The sequence below is a fragment of the Neopsephotus bourkii genome, unplaced genomic scaffold (genome assembly GCF_033783945.1).
Source record: "Neopsephotus bourkii isolate Nb327-2 ecotype Australia unplaced genomic scaffold, CSIRO-AGI_Nbou_v1 NB_801, whole genome shotgun sequence".
Classification (NCBI taxonomy): domain Eukaryota; kingdom Metazoa; phylum Chordata; class Aves; order Psittaciformes; family Psittacidae; genus Neopsephotus; species Neopsephotus bourkii.
In genome coordinates, this window is record NW_026901297.1 from 178,106 (window position 1) to 201,838 (window position 23,733).

The window sequence follows — 23,733 nt, forward strand, 5'->3', positions numbered from 1 at the left end:
AAGACTTGAAGAGCCAGTGGTATATCCACATTTTTCATTCCTAAGGATCCCTCTTGTGAGAGCCAGATATAAGCTGTTTCAGAGAAGTGTCTAAAAATCAATAGTCCTGGAGAAGGTTTAAACAAGTTTCCTCTGATTTGAGATTAATGTCTCCAAAAGCCTGCGAATACCTCTGGGGAGGATCATAAAATCATCCTCGGTCCCAGCCCAGTGCCGGAGTTTTCAGCTGGGGGAAAACAATGACTGCATCTAATTTGAAATGCTTGGAGGAAATGATCACTCTTATTAGAATTAGAATTAAAATCAGGTATTTGTTTTTTCAGAGTTGATGGAAAGTCTCATGTAGTTTCAGCCTTATCTAAACAAAAACATTTTGTTTGGTTGCAGTTCCTTTTATTAGAGTCTGGTTAGGTGTCTCCAAAGCCACACTTCTGAAAGCTCATTCAACGGAATGCTTAAAGATTTTATTTCTGTCCCAAAGGTGAAAGAAAACAGCTTCAATATGTCAGAAATGTTGTTACCTGACGAGCCCTATTTTTCGTGAGGTCAAGAAGAAACGATGGATACAGTAACAAGTGTTTGTGCTGTTACCTTTTAAAATATATATGTGATACTCAAGTTCATAAATGTAGCGCGTGCCTTTCAGAAGCAAAAAAATAGCAGTGGAAAGCAGGAGTCCTTGGTCTTTTCCTCCTTGTTTCTTCTGAAATCCATTTTTGTTTTAAGTTCTTCTGGTGTAAATTTTAATGAAAAGGAGAAAATTGCTAGGGTAGAGTTTATCATCTGGAATATATGGGCTTAGATGGTTTCTTGAAATACAGGAAACAGATGAGCAGAGCTCTGCCCTGGAGAAGCAGTGCCCAGCCCTTTAAAACGAACACAAGTTGGCATCCTGCAAGAAGGCTGACCCAGTGCAGCTCTGCATGAGAGGGTTTGGCTGTGGTGGTTCAGACATCACACAGCCAGGTTGTATGTGGTGTTCAATAGCTGGTGCAGCTGAACTGCAGGAAGATGCTGGCATGAGGCTGAGCCGTGCCCTCTGTCTACAAGAGATGCTCCAGGGCCAGGCCCCTTCCCTGCAGCCCTCTAAGTGAGGGCCCAAGGTGGGTGAGGAGGCCTCACACTCCCCAATTCATTTTCTCAGAACTGTGATCCCAAGAGATGGAGAAGCACATGTTTGTGAAAGGGGAATAAAGGGCATGCTCAAGGTCATGATCCATCCCATGGGGATGTCCAAATAGTAAAGACTCAGCTTAGCAGAATGTTTGTATTTGGCTGTAAATTAAGCTGATTCCTGGTTTGGATCAGGTCACCTCTTCCAAGCAATTTGTTCTATAAAGCATCTTTCTAAAAGTGCTGTGTGAAACAGTGCTTTTGCTGATTTTTGGGGTGATACATCCAAAATCCTGCCCTAGTTCACAAGGACCAAGTTAGATGTCAGAGATGGTGTCTCTGGGAGAAAGGGTTCTTGGGAAGGTGAGGATAGTGAGCCTGCAATGTTAGTTGTTACCTCCCCTTCTGAGCAGGGGGAGGGGATGATCCTGTCCCAGCCTCAGGAGTGGGTGAAATTAGAGAAAGCTTTTCTTCTCTGACTTAACAGCACCTGGTGGTACCATCTGCTGACAAGACTGGAGCTGTTGTGAGTCTGGACAGAGGTGTGAACATCCAGCACTGGTCCAACTCCTCCCTTGGTGCATGTTCTTTGAGGACCAAGCTGCTCCTGTCCCTTTTTGCCTTCTCTCTTGTGCTCATGCTTGCTCTGTGCTCCTGTTTTCTGCCTTCTTTGCAGCATTGGTAAACATATGCAGGTTTGAAAGAAAACCAGAGAGAAGAGGAAACACTGGCATTTGGTAGGGACCACCTGGGTCCCAGCCAGTCTCCTTTCAAAAGAAGGTTGCAGGCAGGAATGTATGTGTCTGCAGAGCTTTGTGCAGTCAAAAAGCTCTTTGTGCTTTTGGTCTTTATTGATGGGGCATCCTCTGAAGTGCTTGTTCAAAGTTTAGTTTCTGTGTCTCTTGCCCTTCTCCCCCCCACCTTCATCACGGTCCTGTAGAGCATCGTCACCCTCCTGTGCCTCTGTGTCCAGCCTGTCAGGAGCTAGTACAGATACAGCTCCTAGCCCTGGTCATTCCCCCAGTCATTTGAATTACCTTGGTCTGATCCTTTCCCTGGTCTCTCCAGTGTGGTTTCGGCACAATAGTGCCCCGGACTACTGTAATGAGCCTGTTCTCGGTCATGTTTCTGCTTGCGCCTCTGCCATCAGCATGGCACTGACCATCCCCAAGGCCTTGCAACAGTGAGCAAGAATCCCTCTGCTGACTCTAGGGACATTAGAGGGGGTCCGTAATGCTTTGCAGACCAATTTTCTCTCTGTTGTTGTTCTAAAATCCCCGTTAGCCATTCCTGCTTCCCAGGTTTCTGCGTGTTTCAAATTATTTTCCCCAGAGGCATCGACAGCATTTTTCCAAATTGAATCTCATTTATTTTCTACCCAGGTTTCCAATCTCTCTGGGGCCCTTTGTATTATTTCTCAGTCCTCATTGCCGTGTACAATATATCCTAATTTAGTATCGTCTGTGAATTATATTACTATGCCCTTTAGTTCCTCTTCTATTTAATGAAGATATTTCCAAGAAAAAAAAAAAATCTAAACTATGTTTTATTAAAATAGGAAGGTAGAGTCTTAAAAACCCCTTTGTGGGTTTCCAATATGAATTCTAAATCTTTTTCAAAGAAATCCTCAGCATTTTAAAAAGAAATTAAAACCTTCAAAATATCAAAGTTGGTTGGTGTAAAAACTAATCCTTTTTTCAATTAGCTTAGACCTCTGTTGCCCATACAGTGAGCTTTGTGTCGTGCAGCCTCTCTGACGGAGACACCATCTATGTATTTGTGACAGATTTTTTCTAAGCCAGTACCAAACATATGTTTCAATTTCTCAATAAATTTGTTCGCTTTCCCTTCCTGACCTTTTCAGGTTTGCTCTCTGTGCCTGTTCTAGCAAACATGTAAACTGTCAGGAATGATGCTGAAGCAGCATATTTTAATGCAAACTGTGCAGGCTTATTCATAGGAAGTGATTTTCAAATTCATAATCATGAATATTTGCACGGTAAGGTTGATTCTGTTGTGTGCTTTTTATTTATAAGCTGAGAAGCGCTGCCTGTTGGTGCCAGGCTAGGAGAGCATCATGCCTGCGTGACGGGGAACGAGCCATGCTATGGAAGCTCTGTGTCCTATCAAAACAGCTGAGATTTCTGACTACAAATAGGGGAATAGCACTGGCAGCCGGCAGTTTGCTGGAGATATGTATCCTGAAATATTCAATGCATAATTTCTAGCAATGAGCAATTTCATGGAGACTATGATCTGCTTGTGAAGAGAAATAAGGTGTAAATTGAATGAATAAATTGCTCTCTGCAAATGGCTTGCTAGCTCTGGAGGACTTTTCTCTTTGAGAAGCATTGCAGCTTGCTGGTGTTGTCAGCCCTCTGTGTTGTCGGTTTGACCCCATCTGCAAACTAATGCTGGGGAGAAGCATCTTAAATGCCCTGTACTTTGGCACATACTGACTGTACCAACCCACCAACAGTCTGTCTCTGGCAGTGTGCTTGCTGGAGAGGCTTGGACCCCTTGGGTGGAGGTAGCCACACTGAGCAGGGCAGCAGGCCTTGCCAGCAACAATCAGGGGTCACTGTCTGCTGGGAAAATTCCTGTTCTGTTTTACCCTCAGAAACACATGGCTATCGGGATACATGTGTGTCCGGTTGGGTAGTGCTGTGCGACTTCCCTTCCCCTGGGGAGCAAGGAGGGCTGGTGTTGGAGCTTGCAAGCTGTCCCCCAGTGTCTTGGCTAACAAGCTTCACCACCTAAGTTTTTCTGTGCCCTTTAGGTTGGTATTGCTTTGTTTGGGTGTTAAACAACAAGCCTTGTTCTCTGCAGATGCAGGGGCTTTCCCAGGGACAAGGAATCCCCAGCTCCTGGGACTGCGCCAGGATGTCCCTGCCACCTCCCAGAGGGATGCTCTGGGTGGGGCCACAGCTCACTGCTGGTGTGCAGCAGCTGTAGGAAATTAGAGGAGCCTCGGGGCTATTCTGGGAAACACCAAGGGAGATTCCCAAGGTTTCTGGAGCAGAAAACTGGCTCAGAGCTGCCTGCCCGCACACCAGGCAGGGCTCATGTGGAGCTGGGCACGGAGCCCCACAAAGGGAAGGATCCCGCAGACCAGAACAATGCAATCCTGCAAAAGCGATGCAGAGTTCTGGACTGCCGAGGCAAGTGATGGTGGGTCTGTCCCTGGTGCTCATGGACTGCAAGGTAGGCTCCAGATGGGATGGCTGGGATGTCCCTTGTGAGCACACTGCTGGGTATGCGGGGCCTGACAGCTGGTTTGGGACAGGGGACGTAGGATGTCAAACAGGATAGACTGTCCCCTATGTAGATAAAACTGTTGCATTGCCTCAGGGGGTTTCAAAGATGGTAAAGATAAAACCTTGTCCTGTTCACCATTACTCTGTGGAAACTTTAGGCCTTGGGACTTTCCTGTCTCTGTTTCTGACTCTTACCTGCAGGGGGATGCCTGGCTTTAAAAAGTACTGCTCACCTTGTGAACAGGGACATAGCACTCTTATTTCACCTGAGCAGATGGGGACTAATTGCTTGGGGGGATTAATTGCTTGTCCCCCACGGAGTAGAAATCTTCCTGAAAGTGGGTCGGAAAGCCACGTCATGTTAGTGTTTGCACTGGGTCTCCTACATAAGCACAAATGGGTGTGAAAAACGCTGCATCCGGTTGCCTCCTTGGTAGCTTCAGGTCTGATGAAGCTGTGTTTCACTTTTACCTTGTGATGGCAAGGTCCACCTTTTGTCTCCAGAACGGCTTTTCCTGTAAATCCTGGTCATGATGGGAGGCTCCAGCTTGGTGGGAGGTGTTGTGTTACTTAAGCAAGTGTTTAGAGAGTGGCGCATCCTCGGAGACAGCGGTGACTTTATCCCAGGGGGCAGACCCGGAGCTGTCCTCCCCCACCTGCAGCATGAGCTAAATACTGAGTTCTCTAACTGAGCATCCTTCCTCCCCTTTATCGATAATTTTAATCGTTTTAATAACGTCCCCTTGCACGGATAGGATTACGATTAGAAAATGTCAGAGCCTTGTTATCATCTAATTAGAGTCACATTTCAGGGGAATGGAAAGGAAAATCTTCAAGCGCTGCCTTGCGCAGTGAAATGGGAAGAAAGTGATGATTTAAACCAGCTGCTGGCCGAGCCCCGGCTGCGGTCCCGCCTGAGACACGGGGCACGGTGCAGGACAAGGCGATGGTCCCTGGTCAGAGCCCTCTGAAGCAATCAGTGCAAACTGCTCCCAGATCACTTTTGCAAAGCGAAAAACTCCAGCGTGGTCCAGTAAAAACAATCAGGCTGTCAAGTTTGCCAGCTAACAGCTGAGGAGGTCAGAGAAGCAACACAACACAAACCAAAATAAACACCACCTCGCTCTGCCAAAAAGCCTTTATCACTCTTCAGGGAGAAAGGGAGGCACTTTCAGATGGCTTTAACTTTTCCTTTTTTTTTTCCCCTTATTTGTTTTTGTATGCTTAAATGTGAGTGGAGAGCTAGGATCTCTTTCCGCCCTTCCCCTAATGCCATTATGGCAGGCGAGGTACATGTGGGGTATTGTTCGCTCTGGAGAACCTCTTTGTTTGCCTTTTTCGAGGAGGAGGAGGAGGAGGAGGTTGGAAAGGCAGTGGGAGAGCGGCTGTGCACAGCCCTTAACCCCTTGGAAGCTGCCTAGGGATTTTCTTTGGCTTAGCTTGTCCTCCAGCTTTTGCAGCACAGCACAGAGAGCATCCCATCTGAGGAGAAGGACACATGGCTATAGTCGGGGACAGGGCTGCCACCCTGCTGTGATGCTGGAGTATCCATGTTTGCGTGGGATCCATGGTGGCATGGTGCCTGGTGGAGGGGAGTCTTGGCTCCTTCAGGTTTAATGGCCACAAGCGCTGCAGTAACGCACGAGTGATACTGAAAAATGTTATTCTGTGTACAAAGAAGGTTTCACAAGCACCACGCTCACTTCACACCCCAGCCAGCTGCAGGGAGGATGATGCACATGCTGGCCCCCAGTCCCTCCATGCAGAGCCCCCTTTGGCAGCCACCGTGCTGGGATGCTGCCCACCCGCCTGCCCGAGGAGGTAATGTCTGGCAGCAAAGTAGGGCAGCCAGTGGGGAGCCATAAAACCTGAACCCTCTGCAGCTGTGAGCCTGAGCCCCAGCATGGGCACCAGGAGCTGGGGGCTGTGGTCCTGCTGTCATCCCTGTGGGATGGACAGAGTTGCCTGCACTTGCCCAGCTCACAGGGTAGGGGGAGAATAATGGAGCATTTCCCTCAGAAGTGCCGTATCATGCCTCTCCCCCTCTGTAGGGATGCACCCCTTGAGGCAGGAGCTTAAAAGCAGCAGTGTTTCAGGGCTTTGCTGTGGGGTAGCAGCTCCTTAGTTTCCCCATGGGTTTACCAACCTGAAAGTCTCTTAGGGTCTGGGCTTAACAACCCACCTAAGGGCCACAAAATGTCTCCCCTTGTGATTCTTGCCTTCAGGGGCTCATGGAATAAGCAGGAGGATGGCAGCCACCTGCTTTTGCAGTGCTTGCCTGAGGCTTGCCAGCATTACACCAGCATTTCGTGCCGGGAACCCCTGCCGTGCAGAGCAGGGACACACTCCAGCACTGACCAGCTCCACGTAATAAATAACAACAGTAAAACCAGTTATCGCTTAAATAGCACTTTACATCCTTGGGATGCTGTGAAACCCCAACTACTTAATCACAGCCGCTCTCATGATGCTTACAGTGAGCTGAAATTTTTGGCCTCAGAGGAAAATGTATTTTCTGGTGCCAAAAGCTGGAGACAGGGCTGTGTTTGCAGCTCTGCTGGGGAGCAGGATGAGGCCACATTGGCAGCAATTAAGGCTCAGATGTCCACCGGTACATCAGAGGGATTCTGAGGCAGCACCAGGCCCTGCCTTCCCCACACCACTGCTTCGTGGCTGCCTTCGAAACTCCTGACAAGGGGGCCTTGCAATGTTAAGCGGGTGGGTAGTTTAGCTGCGGCCAGGAGCCTGCCTCTGACAGTGATAGCGATCGAGAGTGGCACCGGGCAGCCCCCGCAGTGCTGGGAGCCAGCAGTGGCATTTCTGCCAGGCAGAGCTCCCCCCTTCCCAATTAGGGGCGCTGCTAATTTTAAACGAGCTGCCTCCGCCAAGCGGGAGCTCTTTAAAATACCATCCTGCCAAAGTGTCTTTGGTGGGAGCTGAGGGCCGAGCACAAAGTGCAGGCTTCGGTCCCTGACATTTCGGGGCAGGGAGAGCTGAACCTCTCTGCGAGCTGCGATGGGCAGATTTGGAAGAGGTGGATTTTCTTTCCATCAGTGTTATCCATACCTGGGGGAGGGAGAGGGAGGTTTCTTTAGTCAAAATGAAAACCATCTCTGATTTCATTTTAAAGCATGTTAAAAGGTTTCATTTGACCTGATGCAAAGCGTTGCATCTCATTTTGTGTTTTAATTAATTTTCTGATCCTTTAATTAGGCTAATTTCAAGGAAAAAAATGTTTCTCTCAAAACTGGAAGTCAAAACATTTTGAAGATCATTTCTGCCTCTGAAATGCTGCTTAAAAGCATTAGACTCTCTAGAAACCCAGGTTAATTCCTGTCTTTACAGGGTTACTGAATGCCTTGGGAGTTAAACCTGAGAGTGCTTTAAAAAGGGCCCTTGTTTCTCAGAAAGGGAGTGTTGCTGCCTGTTATCCTGGGATGAAAGGAGAGAGGGTCTCGTCTCAGACTTTTCCTCCTTAAAAAACCAGGGTGCTGGTAGGTGTAGAGTTTGCCTGTCACTGTACAAGGACCATGACTATTTGGATGGGGAAACTCCAGCAATGGCACAATCTCAGTGCCAAGTCAGTCACTACTCAGTACGAGGGCACAGCACAGAACGCGGGATAGAACCTCTTAGGATGTTTTCTGCTGAAGAGGCTTTTGTCCCCTGTATTTCTTAGGGGCTGCAGTGGGCCCTGAGTTTGCAGATGAGTCTACACAGGGAGCCTTCAGCTCGGTAGCTGGAGGGCTGAGCCTCTGGCAACTCCAGCTTCAAGCCCCATTAGCACTGCAGTTATCCAAGGTCACCTGACAGTTCCTCATATCTTAGTTTTGCTTTAATTTATTGCCTTTGTCAGTCAATTAACAAAACAGAATAACAGACTTTAAAATACATACACATTTACATAGTATTATGGCCAGTAAACCCCATTGTGAGGTCCCATGGGTGTCTCGGAGCCATCTGGGCACACCTGAGCTTCATGTATTCCTAAATGTAGAGGCAAAAAATGTATTCTTTAGAGAGAAGTGTTAAAAATCTCACTGGGCTGCTATAGCCGCAGCACAGGCTCAGGGAACAGATGCTCAGCTGCTGCGCTCATGCTGTCCCTTGGCACACAAGAATCACCAGTACCTCTGCGAAGGAGACCTTCGGACCACACGGAGCCTTAAATGAGGAACTGCTCATTTGCTGACCACTCGAAGAGCTCGTGCACAGTAGGAGAAGTTTTGCCTGCCCTGTAAAGGTAAGTCTGTGTTTGTCATCCTGGAATGCTGCTCCCTGCTCAGTGCTCTGCCAAGGCAGCTCCAGCCCCCTCGAGGCACTCCTGAAGCTTATGGTGGGTCTCTTCTTCTCAGGCTTCAGGGACCAGTGACATCCACCTGCCTGATGCCCAAATAGAGAGAAGGGGCTAACTTTATGACACGGGCAGCATGGCAGGGCCATGTGAACAAACACTGTCCCTCTGCATGCACAAAGCAGTGTTTTACTGAACATGCACCCCTGGATTGACTCAGCTGATGGGAGTGCGTTTCCCTGCCCCACTGACCTGCTCTGAGCCAGCTCCCTGAGGCTTTCCTCCACGTTGGTATTCCTGAGAGTCTTTCCTGTGCTCAGATGATTAGAAGTCAGCACTCACAGAACAAAACACTTTCCTTGAGGTGGCATTTGCATTTGAAAGCCAGGACGGTTGTGCTAGGGCCTTTGCTGTTTCACGAACTTCTGTAGTCTCCTGGCTCTGTGCTCTGATCCCAGCAACCTGCATTGGCTTGAAGCCATCCTTAATTGTCCTGTCTTGGGGTGGTTCGGGGAGCTTTCTAGCTCTGGCACAAATTACAGTGCTCAGAGGATGGATGTAATTTCTGTCCTGCTGCCCCCAGTTCCTGGGAACTCTCCTGGCAATCAGCAAATGATATGACTCACACTCAGAGAAGCCAGATCCACTCCAGCCTAGCATGATATTTTGATTAGTAAGAGGCTGGCATGAGAAATGAGAGGTTCCTGCATGCATGCCAGGCTGCCCATGTTATTCCCCCACTGCACCAGGCTCTTCCTCACTGCTATTAGCTTTGGGGGGAGTAGGTAATCGTACTGTGCTGGGGTGCACACTTGCAACTCTTTCTGCAGGACTGGGCTTGGTCCCCATGGGCAGGTTTGGTCATGCAAGCAGGGCTTCAGTGGCACAGCATTCTAACCTAGCCTGGCCCCTTGCTTCACTGCACATGAATTTTACAGCTGGAAGCGGGGCTTTGTTTACCTAGAAACTTGGGCAGCTTTGCAGGAGTGTGACTTAGGTCCCCAGATGTGTGGGTGAGATGGGAAATTGCATATGCTCACACCTATATATGGGTGTGCGTGCTGGGATGTGCTTAGAAATGCATGCTTTTATCGGCTGCGCCTACTTCTGGAGATGCCTGGTTAATTTATCAACTGAGAAGCTCCATCTCGCTAAAAGTCTCATTTCCATATTCTTTCCAGATGGTCAAGATGCCACAGAGACAGTTTCTAAGTAAATAACTTGCTTCTTCACACAACCTACCATCAGCATCCCAACCAGATGCCCCAGATGGCTGGAGCGTCCAAGATGGTACCTGGGTCGTGAAGGAAAGTGCCAAGTTGCATGAATAATAGAAATGGTGCGGCTGCATCATGGTAGAGCAAATACTTTCCTTCTGCAGCTCCGGATCCAGGCTGAAGAACTGCTGGAAACCACAATGCAGCTTCCCCATATGCGGGTCCATCAGAGCGGGCTGGTGTTCGGTGGCACTAAGGCTGGGGCGGAGGGGTCTGTGCTGGGGGGCTGCTGCCTCTGCAGTGATGCAAAGCTCCTGCTCCTGTACAGCACCGTTTTCGTTTCACTGCCACCTGATTGCAAGTTAAAACCAAAAGGTTAAAAACATTTAATTATGCTGCTGCTTTCCCAGCAGATTAAACAAGAGGATAAATAGACTACAGCATGTTATTTTGGATTTGATTTTGTTTTTTAAACAAGGGGAGGGAGGCGGGAGGCTGCGTCTCCTTGGCAGCTGTCACACACTTTGCTTTTGATGGTGTCAGTTGTGTCTGTTAAGAGGTGTTTCTCTTGCCACTGTCAGCATTTTCCGAGGGAGGCTGAATTCATTGATACAGTCTGTTTGCTGTCCACATATTCACAGTTCATGTGTTACATTTTACATAAAGTAAACTTAGCAAGGGGAAAACTAATTCTGCAATTCTTCAAAGCTAATGCACAGTAAATATATTCTGACACTGACAGGTATTTCTTATTAAATAGCTCTGAACTGCAGTACTAGGTTTTGCTTAAGTGGCATTATTCTCCCCGAGCAAAGACAGTTCATTTATTAGTCATTCTGAAAACCAAATAACAAATATTATTCTCTAAGCAAACTAAACAAACCATTTAAAAGGGGCCTGTCTGAAATGATTAAAGTACAGTGTCTGAAAAGCAGCTGACATTTTAGTGCCAAAATACCATATGGAGACTCAAGTGCTTTATTAACATCCTTTGACCTAAGCTGCAAAATCTCCCGACACCTTTGAGCACGGTGGAGCAGCCTTCTTGTGTGCGAGGGAGAGTGCGGAGGCAGATCTTTCTGCCAGTTCTTAAGATGTCATTTTGGCACACGGAAGAGCGAGGTGCAATAATTGAGGGGCTGGATGCGAGCAGATTTCTTGCTTTCTGCCAGAGATACGCCATAAAATAATTCAGCGGAGCTGAAAGCGCGGGCTTGCCATTTGTGCCATAAAAAATAAATACATTGTGTTTGTCTTGCCTTCTTACAGCTCTCCCTCTTTCTCTTAGCTAAATATTTCCTTTCTTCTGAGCATCAGACATTATTCCTAGCTTTCAGGCATGCAAAATAAAAGAGTGTGTGCACTTACATGTATTTATTTATGGTCCATGTGGGGTTGTGTTTGTGTATCCCTAGCTCTGCTCTGAAGATTTCCTTCACAAGCAGGAAAACAATTTTGTCCTGCAGGTCAGACAGAATAACTGATACCGCTGTTTACAGATCTCTGCTCACTGGAGAAGCTTATTAAGCCACAGCTGGGTAAGAAAAAGGCTGCTCACCCATAGCAAGGCGATAGAGATACGGGTAAGTGCTCGCGTGGATGCAGCACCAGGCACTGATGGGAAGGGCCCCGTGAGCACCAGGGAGTCAGTGGATGCCAGGAGGAGACGCTCGCCAAAGAAGCCGCTTGAATGACTTGTTATAAATTGTTCAGCCAATTGTTCTCAGACTGTTCTGCACTCAAAATGCTTGGGATCAGGCGTAGGTTGGGGTTTTTTAATATTTTTAAACAAATGTTTTTATTATTCATAAGAATTCATCAGATAGTGAGATTGAGTAAGATTTAGCCTGAGGTTTGTTCACAAAGCATCTCTTGCGAGCGCGTCCTTGCTGGCTCTGAAGCAGGGCAGCTTGAATTGGCAAGGATGAAAATAATATAGAAGTTTTGTGGGGATTTTAATAAAAAAACAGCAGATACTGAGCTGATGTATGTTATTAACTTGCTTCTCTGGGATTAGGTAGGTCTGGGTAAATGAGGAGGTATTGGTCCAGGTTTACTTTCCTTCAGTGTTGTCCTAGTGACAGGAGATTATGTGCCATTGGGGATTAGCCTGATGACATTACATTACCAGGGTAACGATTTACATGCTGATGTCATTCAAGACATTTGGTCAGGTCCAGAGTTTCTGGCATGAGCTGACATTTCTTCCCTGTTAGCATCCCAGGGCTGCCAAGCTGAGCAGTGCATTCCCAGGCATGCTCTCCTCTCCTTGGCAGGGAGTGGGTGATCCCTGCAGCCATTCCCTCCTCTCAGATGAGAGCACAGAGATAAGCTTTTTCATAGCTGGCACCAGCAAGCTATGGAAGCTAAGATACCAGGAGCATTCGAAGTTCCTCTATAGACAGATGAAATGGTTCAGTATGATGCTTTAAATAGCTCCTTTTTGGAGAGAAAGAGAGAAAGAGGGTCAGAAAGGCACATTGGCTGTAGCATTGATGTTGCGTAGTCATCACCAGCAATGGTACGAACAGCGGATGCGTTTTATACTTTCAAAGACATTACTGCCAATAACGTGCGTTAGGGAAAATGAAAGCTGATATGTTCTTGCAGCTTGGTAAGGGGGTGAAGGTGCCTATGTGATATGGGTGGATATAATTGGGGTCTGGGGGGAAATGCAGCAGAGCGGGCTCTGGAAAGCAGCCTGCGTCCCTGGTCCCCCTGCCACCTTTCCATGATGGGGCTGAGTCCTCGCAGCTGGGTTCCCTTCATGCAGTTGGGAGGGAGGTTGCAGGTGAAGTGATGGCCTGTGCTGGTGAAAGGAGCTGGAACAGCCGCAGCACCCACGAGCACTGTGAAGGAACAACTTCGTCAATCTGACATGGAGAGCAAATGTTGCTAATGAGGAGCCCAGGCTTTGGTAACCATGGCAATTTATGTTCCTGAAAATGTGAAACAAAGTCAGAGAAGGGGCAAATCCTGCTACCTTCTCTGCTCCTACGCAGTTTGCAATGCCGAGGAGTACCATATCCAGCAGCAGTGAGGGGTGCTGGAAGCTGGTGAACAGGAGAAGCTCAGAGCGGGAGGTCATCCCCTTTCCCACTGCTCGGAGCCCATCCTGCTCCTGAAATGCTGTCCTCCCACCGGCAGGCTGAGCCCCCTTCAGTCTAGTGTGGGGCAGAGTCTTTGGCCAGTGCCACTATTGGTTTGGCCACGAAGCCTCGGCATTCCCCTGCCGGGAAGAGGCAGCCTGCCGTCATGCAGGCTGAGGCACCGCTGGCTCGTGCTGCGTGATGGCGTCTGCCAAGTGACAACTCGCTGTTTGCTCCTCAGACTGTGTCTCCAGGGCCAGCTGGGCTCCCTGTAAGGTTTTACTGAAAACACAAACCGGCATGTGGAAGCCTACGGCACCGGGCTCACTCCTCCTCCAACAGGGAAAGAGCCCTGCCCTCCCTCAATGTTTCACAAACGTTGTCAAGATCAATGGAGAGAAAAATCCAGTATTTGGGTATCCTGGCCGCTGTTCCAGCTGCAGAACCATTGCGAGCTCTACAGATTTTCAGGGAACAAACACAAATGCCAGCCCACGCAATTTTCAGCCCTCCGTACAGATACAAGAGCTAAATTTCAATGCACTGAGCCTAAAGCAAAGCCAGGGCTTGGGCCAGAAGCATCTTTTCTCAGGACAAGACCAGCCTCAGTTCAGTGAGCACACACTCCTGGGTGCCTCCCTCGGTGTCAGGGCATCCCACATAGGTACCCTCAGAGGAACTTTATCTATTCTCCCTGGGCAGCCAAGCTGCACTGCTGCTAGACAAGGAGCAGGTATCGAGAAGTGTTTCAGTTGATGAGGCCTTAGGGAAATGCACTGGTGAGTTAAAGTCTCTACAGCGAGGAGAGGTTTTGCCTTAATTAAACTGCAGCGGGTCCACTGGTGCGGAAACCTGATGAGGTGTGGGGGGGATTATTTCCTGTGGGGAATGTGTCAGGATGCTGTGAAGCTGTCGGGTCAGTTGGAGATGTCTGTCTGAGGTGGCACTGAGCACTGGGGATGGCGGTGAGGAGCACAGGCAGAGCCACGTGCTGTCGAGGAGCTGCAGGCAGAGACTAGGGGTATGCCTCAGCAAGGGAACAAGGCTGTTAGACAAGGCAGGGAAATTAAAACAGCCAAATAGTAAAAAATAGTAAAGCGACGCAAGTGACAACCTACGCATGTTTGTAACTGGAGTGAAGCTTGGAGAGTGGATGCATTAGGATCCAAGAAAACAACCAAACCCCAAGGCTTTGACGCAGCCGAGGTTTCCAACGCGTGGCAGGATGCGTATCAGGCGCCTGCGCTGCTGCTGCTGCTGTGCCTGTGTGTTACCTGGATTCTTCAAAGGGACCAGGAGCAGGGAGAGGTTTGCACAATGCAGGGGTGTGCGCCGCTGCCTTCAGGGCCGAGGTATTCCCTCTCAAAGGACCCAAATGACAGCCCTCCCCAGGGCAGGCCTGGCTTGCAGGGAATTAGCTTTTTCCCTGTCTGCTCTAACCCCTTCCAGCATCACTGCTGGGTTTCTCTGCCCACCACCTTTTGGAGGATCAGGTCCGTATTTCCCCATCTCTCCTGCCCCTGTCTAGCCTCACTCATGTTTATAAGCTTCAGGAGACCTACTGTGGTGAAACAGCTTAGTTTTTAAAATTTTCCCCTTTTTGATGAAGTCAGGGTCTGGGAAGTCCCCCGGGACCGTCTCAAAGGAAGTGTTAGGTTTATGTGCAGAACAAGGCAAAAAAATAATAATCTCACTTTACTCTTTTTGGAGCAAGAATTGTTCTCTCTCCACTCGGCTCCCCTCCTTCCCCATGGCTGGGAGGAGAGGAAAAACACCCTGTTGCTGCTACCATGTGTTTCCAGAGCCTCCAGGTGTTGCTGTCTGTGGGCACGGCACATCCTCAGACCTGCAGATGCCCTAAGATCTTTCAGGAACTGGTTCTGTTAAGTCTCTGCAGGAGCTCCTGGGGCCCAGGAGAGGGTCTCACCCCATGTTTGGGGCTGCCATGCCCACTGGCTTGGCCTCTCCCATCAGCAGTTTGTGCCTAAGCTCCCCAGCACCACCTTCCCTGGTAACCAGGGCATGGCTGCTGCGGCCAGCAGGATGGCTTTGCCAGGAGGTCCCTCCTGTGATGCACTGTCTTTGCTGCCGTGTGATAGTATTATTGTTCCTGTATGTTTGGGTTTGGGGTTTTGGGGGCTTTTTTTAGAGGGGAGGGAAGATTATTTATGACTTGTTACGAATTCCCACCCTTTGGGTGTTGGGGGTGTCCTATATCAGCCACCAGCACCATCTGAAAAGGCAGGAATCTGGCAGTTTGTTCTGGGAGCTAAAGAGGGGATGGAGGAAGAGGAGAGGGGTCCAAGGTGAAGCACTGAAGAAGAGGAGAGATCAGGAAAAGACCTCAGTGGAGAGGAGGGAAGGTGGCAGGAAGGGAGGGAAAGGAGACCTGGCCTTTTCAATAGGGCTTTTAGAGACGAAAGCACCCAGGCTGGTTATGTGCTGTCCTGCTGCTTGGCCAGATTAGCAGCAATGCTTCCAAAAAAGCATAAGCAGAGCTGGGGTCTATGGGTGCCCAGCCAGAGACCAGGCACCGTGGGCAGCTGCACACCCTGTTTACACCTCAATATCTCCTCAAACATCTCAGTGATGCTGTAAAGGGGCATTTGCTGACATGTACCCCATGTGCCTGCTAGGACTGGGTGGCCATAGCAGTTCCTGGTGCTGCCTGGGTGCTCCTGGCCATGGAGGCTGGGGTCCCCACACACTGTGTGTGCAAGCCAGCTGCCTGCACCCCAGCCCAGTGCAGGGGTCCCAGCCCTGCCAAAAGCATTCGTTGCACTCTTGCTACCTGAGCACACATTTTGGCAAGCTGTGACTCAAGGAGCTGACAGCTCTCAAGTGCATTCCAAGGATGAATAAAAAGCGACAGAGCAGGTAGCGATTTCTGCAGTCAGCCGGAGTCTATGAGAAGACAGTCTCAAAACTGTCTCACTGTCTTAGTGGCCAGAGGACGCCTGTCACGGCCGCTTGACCTGCAGGCAGATGGTTACTGTCTGTCTAACACTGTCTTCTGGGGCTTGATAGGAACTTTTAAAATGCAGATAGACGGTGAGCCCTCTCTGTGGGAAGGAGGCAGCATTGGGCAGCTGGATGCCAGCATTAGGATGCGCAGGATGAGTTGTTGGGGAGCACAGTGTGTGTCTTTTATAGGGGGCAACATTTTACCCCCATCTGTGTTGTGCAAGCCTGAGATTGTCAGGGCAAGGGTTTGCGGAGCTGGATGGAAGAGCAGAAGCATGTCACAGGGCTGATGTCATCCGCCTGTGATGTCACTGTCGTCTTCTTCGGCAGAGCACTTCCAGAGATAGCAGAGCTCCTGCAGTCTGTCGGCTAGCTGGCACTCGCTCTGTACAGCATAATTAAGCAAATATATTAATAGAATGGGAGCTGGGGCCTGGGTAATGTTCTTGTGTGACAGACAAATGTGGAGACAAAACAGACGCTTACTTCAGAAGTACTGCAGGATGCTATTAGCGGGCACAAACTTGCATCCCATTAGTGCCATTGCTGTTAGGCAACTCTGAGTCATTTGCATTTTAAACGAAGCTCCCAGACCAGCTCCAGTCCAGGATCAGCTCTAGGAAAACTGAAAGGCTGTATCTGCACTAGGAGAGCCTTGGGAGCACTCAGGAACACTCTGCTAGTGAAAATGAACATCACACAGGCTCAGCTTTTGTGCTGATTGCAAAGTGTCACTGCAGTAGTGACACGGAATGGGAACAAGAGTACAAAAGATGCTGGCAGGTTTCACCTCTGCCAGGGTCTCCCCCAGAATGGTGACGTTGGTCCAAGCTGATGCTCCCTCACGGCCTACAGCCGTGCCTGTGCTCACATAGCTTGTCAGTGACTTAAATCTGGCCCACAGTCTGACCCAACAGGGAAGGATCCTGCCAGCCCTATTTGCAGAGACAACTCCTGCACATCTGCATTGCTTACAAGGAGAACATGCTGCCCGTCTCCTCTGAAACAGCTCTGCAAGCCCTGAAACTGCCAGTTTCCTGGCCTTACATGATGGTCTTAACAAATTATGGCATAAATATGCCAGGCGAGGGAAGGCAGCTTTCACAGAGGATTGGGAATGTCATAAAGCAGGGGATGTTTTTCTTCAGTGAAAGGGAGATCTATTCATTTGAGCGGACAGTGCTGAAGAAACTAGCTGTTTGGAGGTGTCAGGAGGGGAGGAGAGGGGCAAGGCAGACAAAAACCAAAGAGCTAATTGTGTAAAGCTGATGAGGAGGTGCCTTGGTCTGAGCCACAAGTGTGCTAACGGGGAGGTTGCTTAGCTACAGTGGCAACGGTACCTCAGCCTCCTCAGGTAGGGAAGGGAAAGCCAAGTATAAAACAGTGAAGAGGAAGAAGGGTCATTAAAGTGTTCCCTAAAGACACTTAACTAGCAGTGGTGGGAGGAAATAAATAAGGAGGAAAAGTTGGTCTGAGTGCCAGGGAGAAAGCCAAGCTGTTAGGAGGACGGATTGTTTGCTACTTGAAGCTGCCTCTTGTCACTTATTTTGACTGGAGACTTTTGCCTAGCATGGTTTCCCCAGCTCTCAAGCATCTTTGGCTTTGTCTTCCTTCTGACACTTTCTCATTTAACTCCTTCCCCTTGAAGGCAAAGGCTGGGGAGCTCTAATGTGTGGCTCTGAAAGCATGGATGAGCACAGCCCCAGCACAACCAGGGATGCTGTTTGGTTGCCCAGGGATGGGAGCATGCACGTGCCACCTGTTCATGTGCTCCTCAAGCTTCGCAGAAAGAGCAGCCAGCTGGCTTTGTGACCTTTCCTGTATCAATAAACATTGCCCAAACTGACCTGATCCTAAAGCTGCTTCATGTTAACATGAAATCATTAATGAATTCTTGCCTGTGTCCTGCTCCTGTCCAGTACTTGCCAGTGGGCAGGGAGAAAATCACGGTGAGCAGCACTGACAGCACCAGCCCTAAATAACAGGAGGAGAATTATTTTAATGAATACATTTCCTTTCAATTGTATGCGAATAGCGAGATCCCATTAGAATGGGAAGGCAATTAGAGCTAATAAAGATGAACGCGCAGCGCTGGGTGCATGTGGAATAACAAACAGCGAACAAAGGATTCAGAAGAGAGCTGACTCTAATCCAAATAAATGAGTGGTGATGAAAGGGAAAGCAGCTTGGGTCTCCTGCCGTGAGACACGCTTCCTCCCCACTGGCTCCCTGCCTGGCTTCGCTTCGTCATGGCAGGGAATGTCACACTCGGTGCTGGACACGAAGGCAGCTGGTCAATGGGGATGGTCCTTGCTGTGCCATGCTGCTGGCCCAGCCCAGGAAGAACTGAGGAGTAGCCATGGTCCCTGGGGAGCATCCTGCTGGATTTTGCATGGAAGTGGCAAGTGGCCCCAGCTGGGGCAAGAAGGCTCAGAGGCATTTGGCAAGGCTGGAGCAGGAGCAAGGGGCTGGGCTGGCAGGGCAGAAGGAGCACATCAGCTTGTGACATCTCCTGTCTTGTGTTTGATTATTGGTGCCGATCACCCACCAAAATTAACAACCCTGATCAAAATGGGTATGCGACTAGCCTGAAACCATCAGTGCTATGGCAAGGTGGAGCATGGAAGAAATAATAGCCTCTTCACAATGGTGTATTTACACAGTAGGCTCACAGGAAAATTGGGTAAACCAGTAATTACCCAAGGATATTATTGGCTTTGGCAGAGTTAATAATAATTAGTACTCTTCCTTTTCCTGGCTCCTTCCAGGACAGACCTTTTATAATCCACAGAATACAAAGGACCCAAACCACCAACAACTGTTTCCACCTGTGCCTTGGGAAAAATATCCCACTGAGTCTTTCTGCTGGCAGACTCCACGGGTTAAAATCACCCACAGACACTGGGTGATTTTCAGCCTTGACTGGAAAATAATAACAGTGGTAGTAATAGCAATAACAATAATAATGATAAACAATTTTCTGTGTTTGAAAAAACCCTTGTGTTGAGGCTGCATTTTCTCCAGTGTATCTAGTGCAGTTGAGCCAGAGATAAATCTAGCTCTGACACTTGACAGACTTCCAGGTTGTCGTGGGATGCTGGAAACTGCCCTGCCATTCCTCTCCCAGCACTGGCAGCTCCTGGTTTGCTTTCTAGCTGCTGCTCTCAGTGGCAGCGCAGCACTGTCTCTTCCCAGAAAGCAGATGTTATCGGTCGTCTCTCATTGCATTCCCCATCCTCGCAGTGTCCTCGCACCCCTGCGAGCTACCCAGTGACTGTGAGCCAGCAGCTTTGCAGCACGAAGCACCCTGGGGCTACAGTGCCATGGCCAAAGCTGCAGCTGCTGCTCTCCGCCTGCACCTGAGCTTGGGGCTGAGCACCCAACCTGTTCACCAGCACCATGCAGGACGCAGCTCTCCCTCCCATCTGCCAGCCCGCTCTGCCTGTTGTCCCACCCCCAGGAACAGCTTTTTCTGGGTCGATGCCACTTGACAGTTCAGGTTAAATGGGGTGAATTTGTTCTGAGGCGTGCTGGAAGAGGAGTGTGGCTCCCAGCCCACAGCCGTCTGGCTCACTGCTGCCCGAGGGAGAATTGGTCTGTGGGGTGAGAGGAATCAGCCAGGTGATATGTACTTAAAATTGATCTGTGTGATCAGCTGCTTGAGCCCATCGCCAGTACTGCATGCCAGAAGGGATGGCGAAGGAGGGCAACAAATTTCTGCACAGATATCCAGCCTCCATCCAGCTCAGTGACCACCTCCCACAGGTCCCCCACCTCTAAGCTGAGTCCAGATCTCAGCAGCTCTTTAGACATCCCTAAGATGCAGCTTCACCTTTCTCTCTCACAGCTCCACCTCTCATCCCCATTACTGAAATATCCTCCTCTCTGCTCCTGCCTCATCACATTAAGACCTGCCCTGCTCCTGTGCAGCCACAGTACCACTGAAGAGACCCTCAGTGACACTCCTGGTGCTGCCTGCACTGCCTGCACAGCTTGTCCTCCTGCCTGCAGCAGCCGCTTTGCCAGCACGTACGATGTTGGCTGCCTCTCCTGCTATGGGCAACCTTCAAACGCTCAGAAATCACCAGTGAAATCCCCCCCTGCTCCAAGCTGGCCCATAAATCACGGCATTATAAAAATAAAACAGTTTTGTGCGTGCATGCACATTTCAGGTTGCCTTTTAAACCTGAACTTGTTTCTCACACGTTGGCAGAAGAACAGAGGGGAGTTGGAGTCAAAAGGCAAGCTTGAAAAATAAACGCATACTTCTCTCTTGCTGTTCGTGAAGGGCTCCCAGAGGAAAACAGAGAAAAACAGGGCAGGAAGAGGCCCCTGAGGGGTCAATGTGCCCATTTCCAAACAAAGAGCAAGCTCTTCCCTGGAGGCATTGGGTTTGCTTGTACCCAAAGACTGGGGTGATGGGGGTATCTGCTTGGTATACACAGACCCTTACTTCCTTAGCTTTCCTGATTTTCCCCTTTCTCCCTTTTTTCTCCCCTTTTCCCCTGATTCCTTGAGGCCCTATGTTCATCCCCCTGTGCCTCTTCTGTGTCTCTGCAAGAGCTGCATCACTGCTGTGGTATTGTGGGAATGTCCCCACTCATGCCAAGCCCTGCCCCAGCTGTGCCACGTGTGCTCTGCTCCTGTGTGAACCATCCAAGGAAGAGACTGAAAGTTGTGCTGTCTTAAGCCACAGTTTAACATAATTAGACATCCTGGCTTGAGGGCAGTAATTACTTTCATAATCCTTAAACATATTTTAAAAAAATAATAATTGCCTCCCAATTCAATACCTTTCAAAAATCCTTTTAAATGGCACTGCCTTCTTCAAACACAAGTCAGCCAACAGTAATTACAATAAATTATTCTAAGGTCTAAAAAAACCCATATAGAAATTAATCTAAGTGTTCAAACTGCTAACCACTCCTTGTTTATCCTTCCCTCCTGCCAGCCAGGTGCTTCCCAGCTCCTTGGTGCCAGCCCTGGCCCTCACTCACTGCCCATTCTGCCCAGTGTGGGCTCCCGTCCTGCAAAGCAGCTGCCTGCCCTTGCCCATCCCCGGGAGATGTAGATAATGCTCATCACATCGGGGTTAGGCTGGGGGCAACAGCAACCAGCTGTAGCTGGGGCTTTGCAGTCTTGGCTGCGTTTCAGAGCATGGCCACGGGCAGGCATCACCAGATTTACCAGCTTTTTAGGCTCTGACCTGTGAGGCAAAGGTGGTACGAGGCCCGGCCGATGCATTTGATCCTCAGCTGGGATAAATAAGGCATAATTCTGCTCAAGTCAAAGGCTAGAGCATGATTCACAGCCGTTGAGAATCCAGCCAACAGTGTCAGCAGCATGACAATAGCGTAATGTTTTCATTATGCATTGTTTTTTTCCAAATACTTAAAAAATTATCTAGGAATTACTCACACATCCCGTAATAGTTACCAGTCTTGGGTGTTTAGGCAAAGCTTTCTTGAAACAGTGGAGGGGTTGCAAAGCTTTAGCCATCTCCTCTCCTGCTCCATGCGCTTCTCCTATCACTTCTGCTCTCCTCCTCCTCTGTGTACACAGTCCAGTAACCTCTTCCTGACAATCTCCAGATCCACAAAATTGCTCACTTGGAATTTTGCAGTAAATAGAAAATTGCTTTGCTCCTTTCTCTCAGGACAGCACAGAAAATGAATCCAAATGAAAAAGCAAGTAGTGTGTATCTGGTAGACATAAACAGCACAAGAAAGGCAATTCTGCTTTTAAGCCCTGCTGCAGAGCAAATGACCTTGGAAATAATAAAAAGCCTGGGGCCTGAGCACATTGCAGAGCAGCACGAGCCTTTATTTGGGGAAAGGCTGAAAAGCAAAACCTGGAGGGATGGATATGTTGATGTGCAAAGTCCCTACCAGCTGAAATATCTGCACTTGGGTCTGTGGCTTGCAGCATGAAGGGTAAAGAGCTAGTTAGCCCTTTCAGCCTTTACCCAGTGCTCTTGGGGCTCTTTGCCCAATCTATCTGCCACTACTGCTCACGGCATGCCATCTCCTGGGTTTGAAATGCTTTCCTTCAGTCAGAGCAGCTGGATGATGCCATGTGGCCAGGGGTGAGCAGCTCTCTGTTCCTCAAACTCCGTCACGCCTACAAACATTTGCAAATGCCGAAAACATGGCTGGGAGATCAGGGCGTTATTTGTGGCCGGGGGAGGGATGAGCTAAATTTATAACTAATAATTCTAATTACACATCGAACCACTGCACCAAAACATGACCAAATAGAAAGCACATGTCAGGCCCCTGGCTCAGCTCTGCACCACCATGTAGCAGCCAGCAGCATCACCCACGTCCACCCACAGCACCCAGCAGCAAAAACCCCACAGGCACCCATCACTTCTTTGTGAAAGGGTCAGGGGAAGACCCCGGAGAGAGGATGAGAGGTTGGATCTAAGTGCGGTTTATGTCAGAGGGAAAAGCTGCTTTTGCTGCTGGAGGTGCCAAGGGACTTGTATCACCCAGAGCACGTCTCACAGCACCAGGCATTGCTCCTGAACTGCTGCCACGACGCAGCTCTGTCTGTACTGGGTCCAGCAGGCGTTGCCAGCACTGGTACTGGTACACTCGCCAGGTCATTGTGTGCTGTGAGCAGGGAAAACGGGATGGTTTGGGGTTTGGTTTTTCTTTATTTTCTTCCTGCATTTCTTCTTAGAAATGTCCAAAAGAGAAGAAAGGAAAGGAAAGAAAAAAAGGAAGGGAAGGGAAGGGAAGGGAAGGGAAGGGAAGGGAAGGGACGGAAAGGAGAAAGGAAAGGAAAGAAAATGAAAGGAAAAAAGGAAAGGAAAGGAAAGGAAAGGAAAGGAAAGGAAAGGAAAGGAAAGGAAAGGAAAGGAAAGGAAAGGAAAGGAAAGGAAAGGAAAGGAAAGGAAAGGAAAGGAAAGGAAAGGAAAGGAAAGGAAAGGAAAGGAAAGGAAAGGAAAGGAAAGGAAAGGAAAGGAAAGGAAAGGAAAGAAGGAAAGGAAAGAAGGAAAGGAAAGGAAAGGAAAGGAAAGGAAAGGAAAGGAAAGGAAAGGAAAGGAAAGGAAAGGAAAGGAAAGGAAAGGAAAGGAAAGGAAAGGAAAGGAAAGGAAAGGAAAGGAAAGGAAAGGAAAGGAAAGGGAGAAGAGAAAAGAGAAGAGAAGAAAAGAGAAGAGAAGAGAAGAGAAGAGAAGAGAAGAGAAGAGAAGAGAAGAGAAGAGAAGAGAAGAGAAGAGAAGAGAAGAGAAGAGAAGAGAAGAGAAGAGAAAAAGAAAAGAAAAGAAAAGAAAAGAAAAGAAAAGAAAAGAAAAGAAAAGAAAAGAAAAGAAAAGAAAAGAAAAGAAAAGAAAAGAAAAGAAAAGAAAAGAAAAGAAAAGAAAAGAAAAGAAAAGAAAGGAAGGAAGAAATTTAAAAAAATACAGAGATATTTAAAAAAAAATGGAGGCAGCCAGCAGAAAAGTTGTGTTTAAAAATATGGGATCCCGGAGAAGAGCAAAAGGCAGTGTGCATGCTATTCTCACATGGTTTGCATGGTTCTGAGGATGCTATGTCTGCCTGTGGTGGCAGCAGGTCATTGTCTCTGCAGGGAGAGCGTGTGCGTGGGATCAGCTTCACCTCAGTACAACTGACCCGGCGCTTCTTTGCCACCCCATTTATCCAATACGGGGGACTGAAACTGGTTTGTAATTTCAGACAAAGACATTGATCTGAAATATTCCCAATATTCACTGTGCTCCCAGTGCTTATAAAGCCCTGGCTGCTCCAGGCGGAGCGGGGAGCCGGGTCCTCAGCCAGCAAAGCCGGATTGAG

General features: G+C 48.8%; 1 long non-coding RNA gene across 1 annotated transcript; it reads left to right on the forward strand.

The window, feature by feature from the left end:
• Positions 1–8,597: 8,597 nt before the first annotated feature.
• LOC133213286 (uncharacterized) lies at positions 8,598–11,248 on the forward strand. The gene is made up of 2 exons (XR_009725759.1): positions 8,598–8,951; positions 9,846–11,248. It is a non-coding gene; the product is annotated as an uncharacterized LOC133213286 (long non-coding RNA).
• Positions 11,249–23,733: the final 12,485 nt, after the last annotated feature.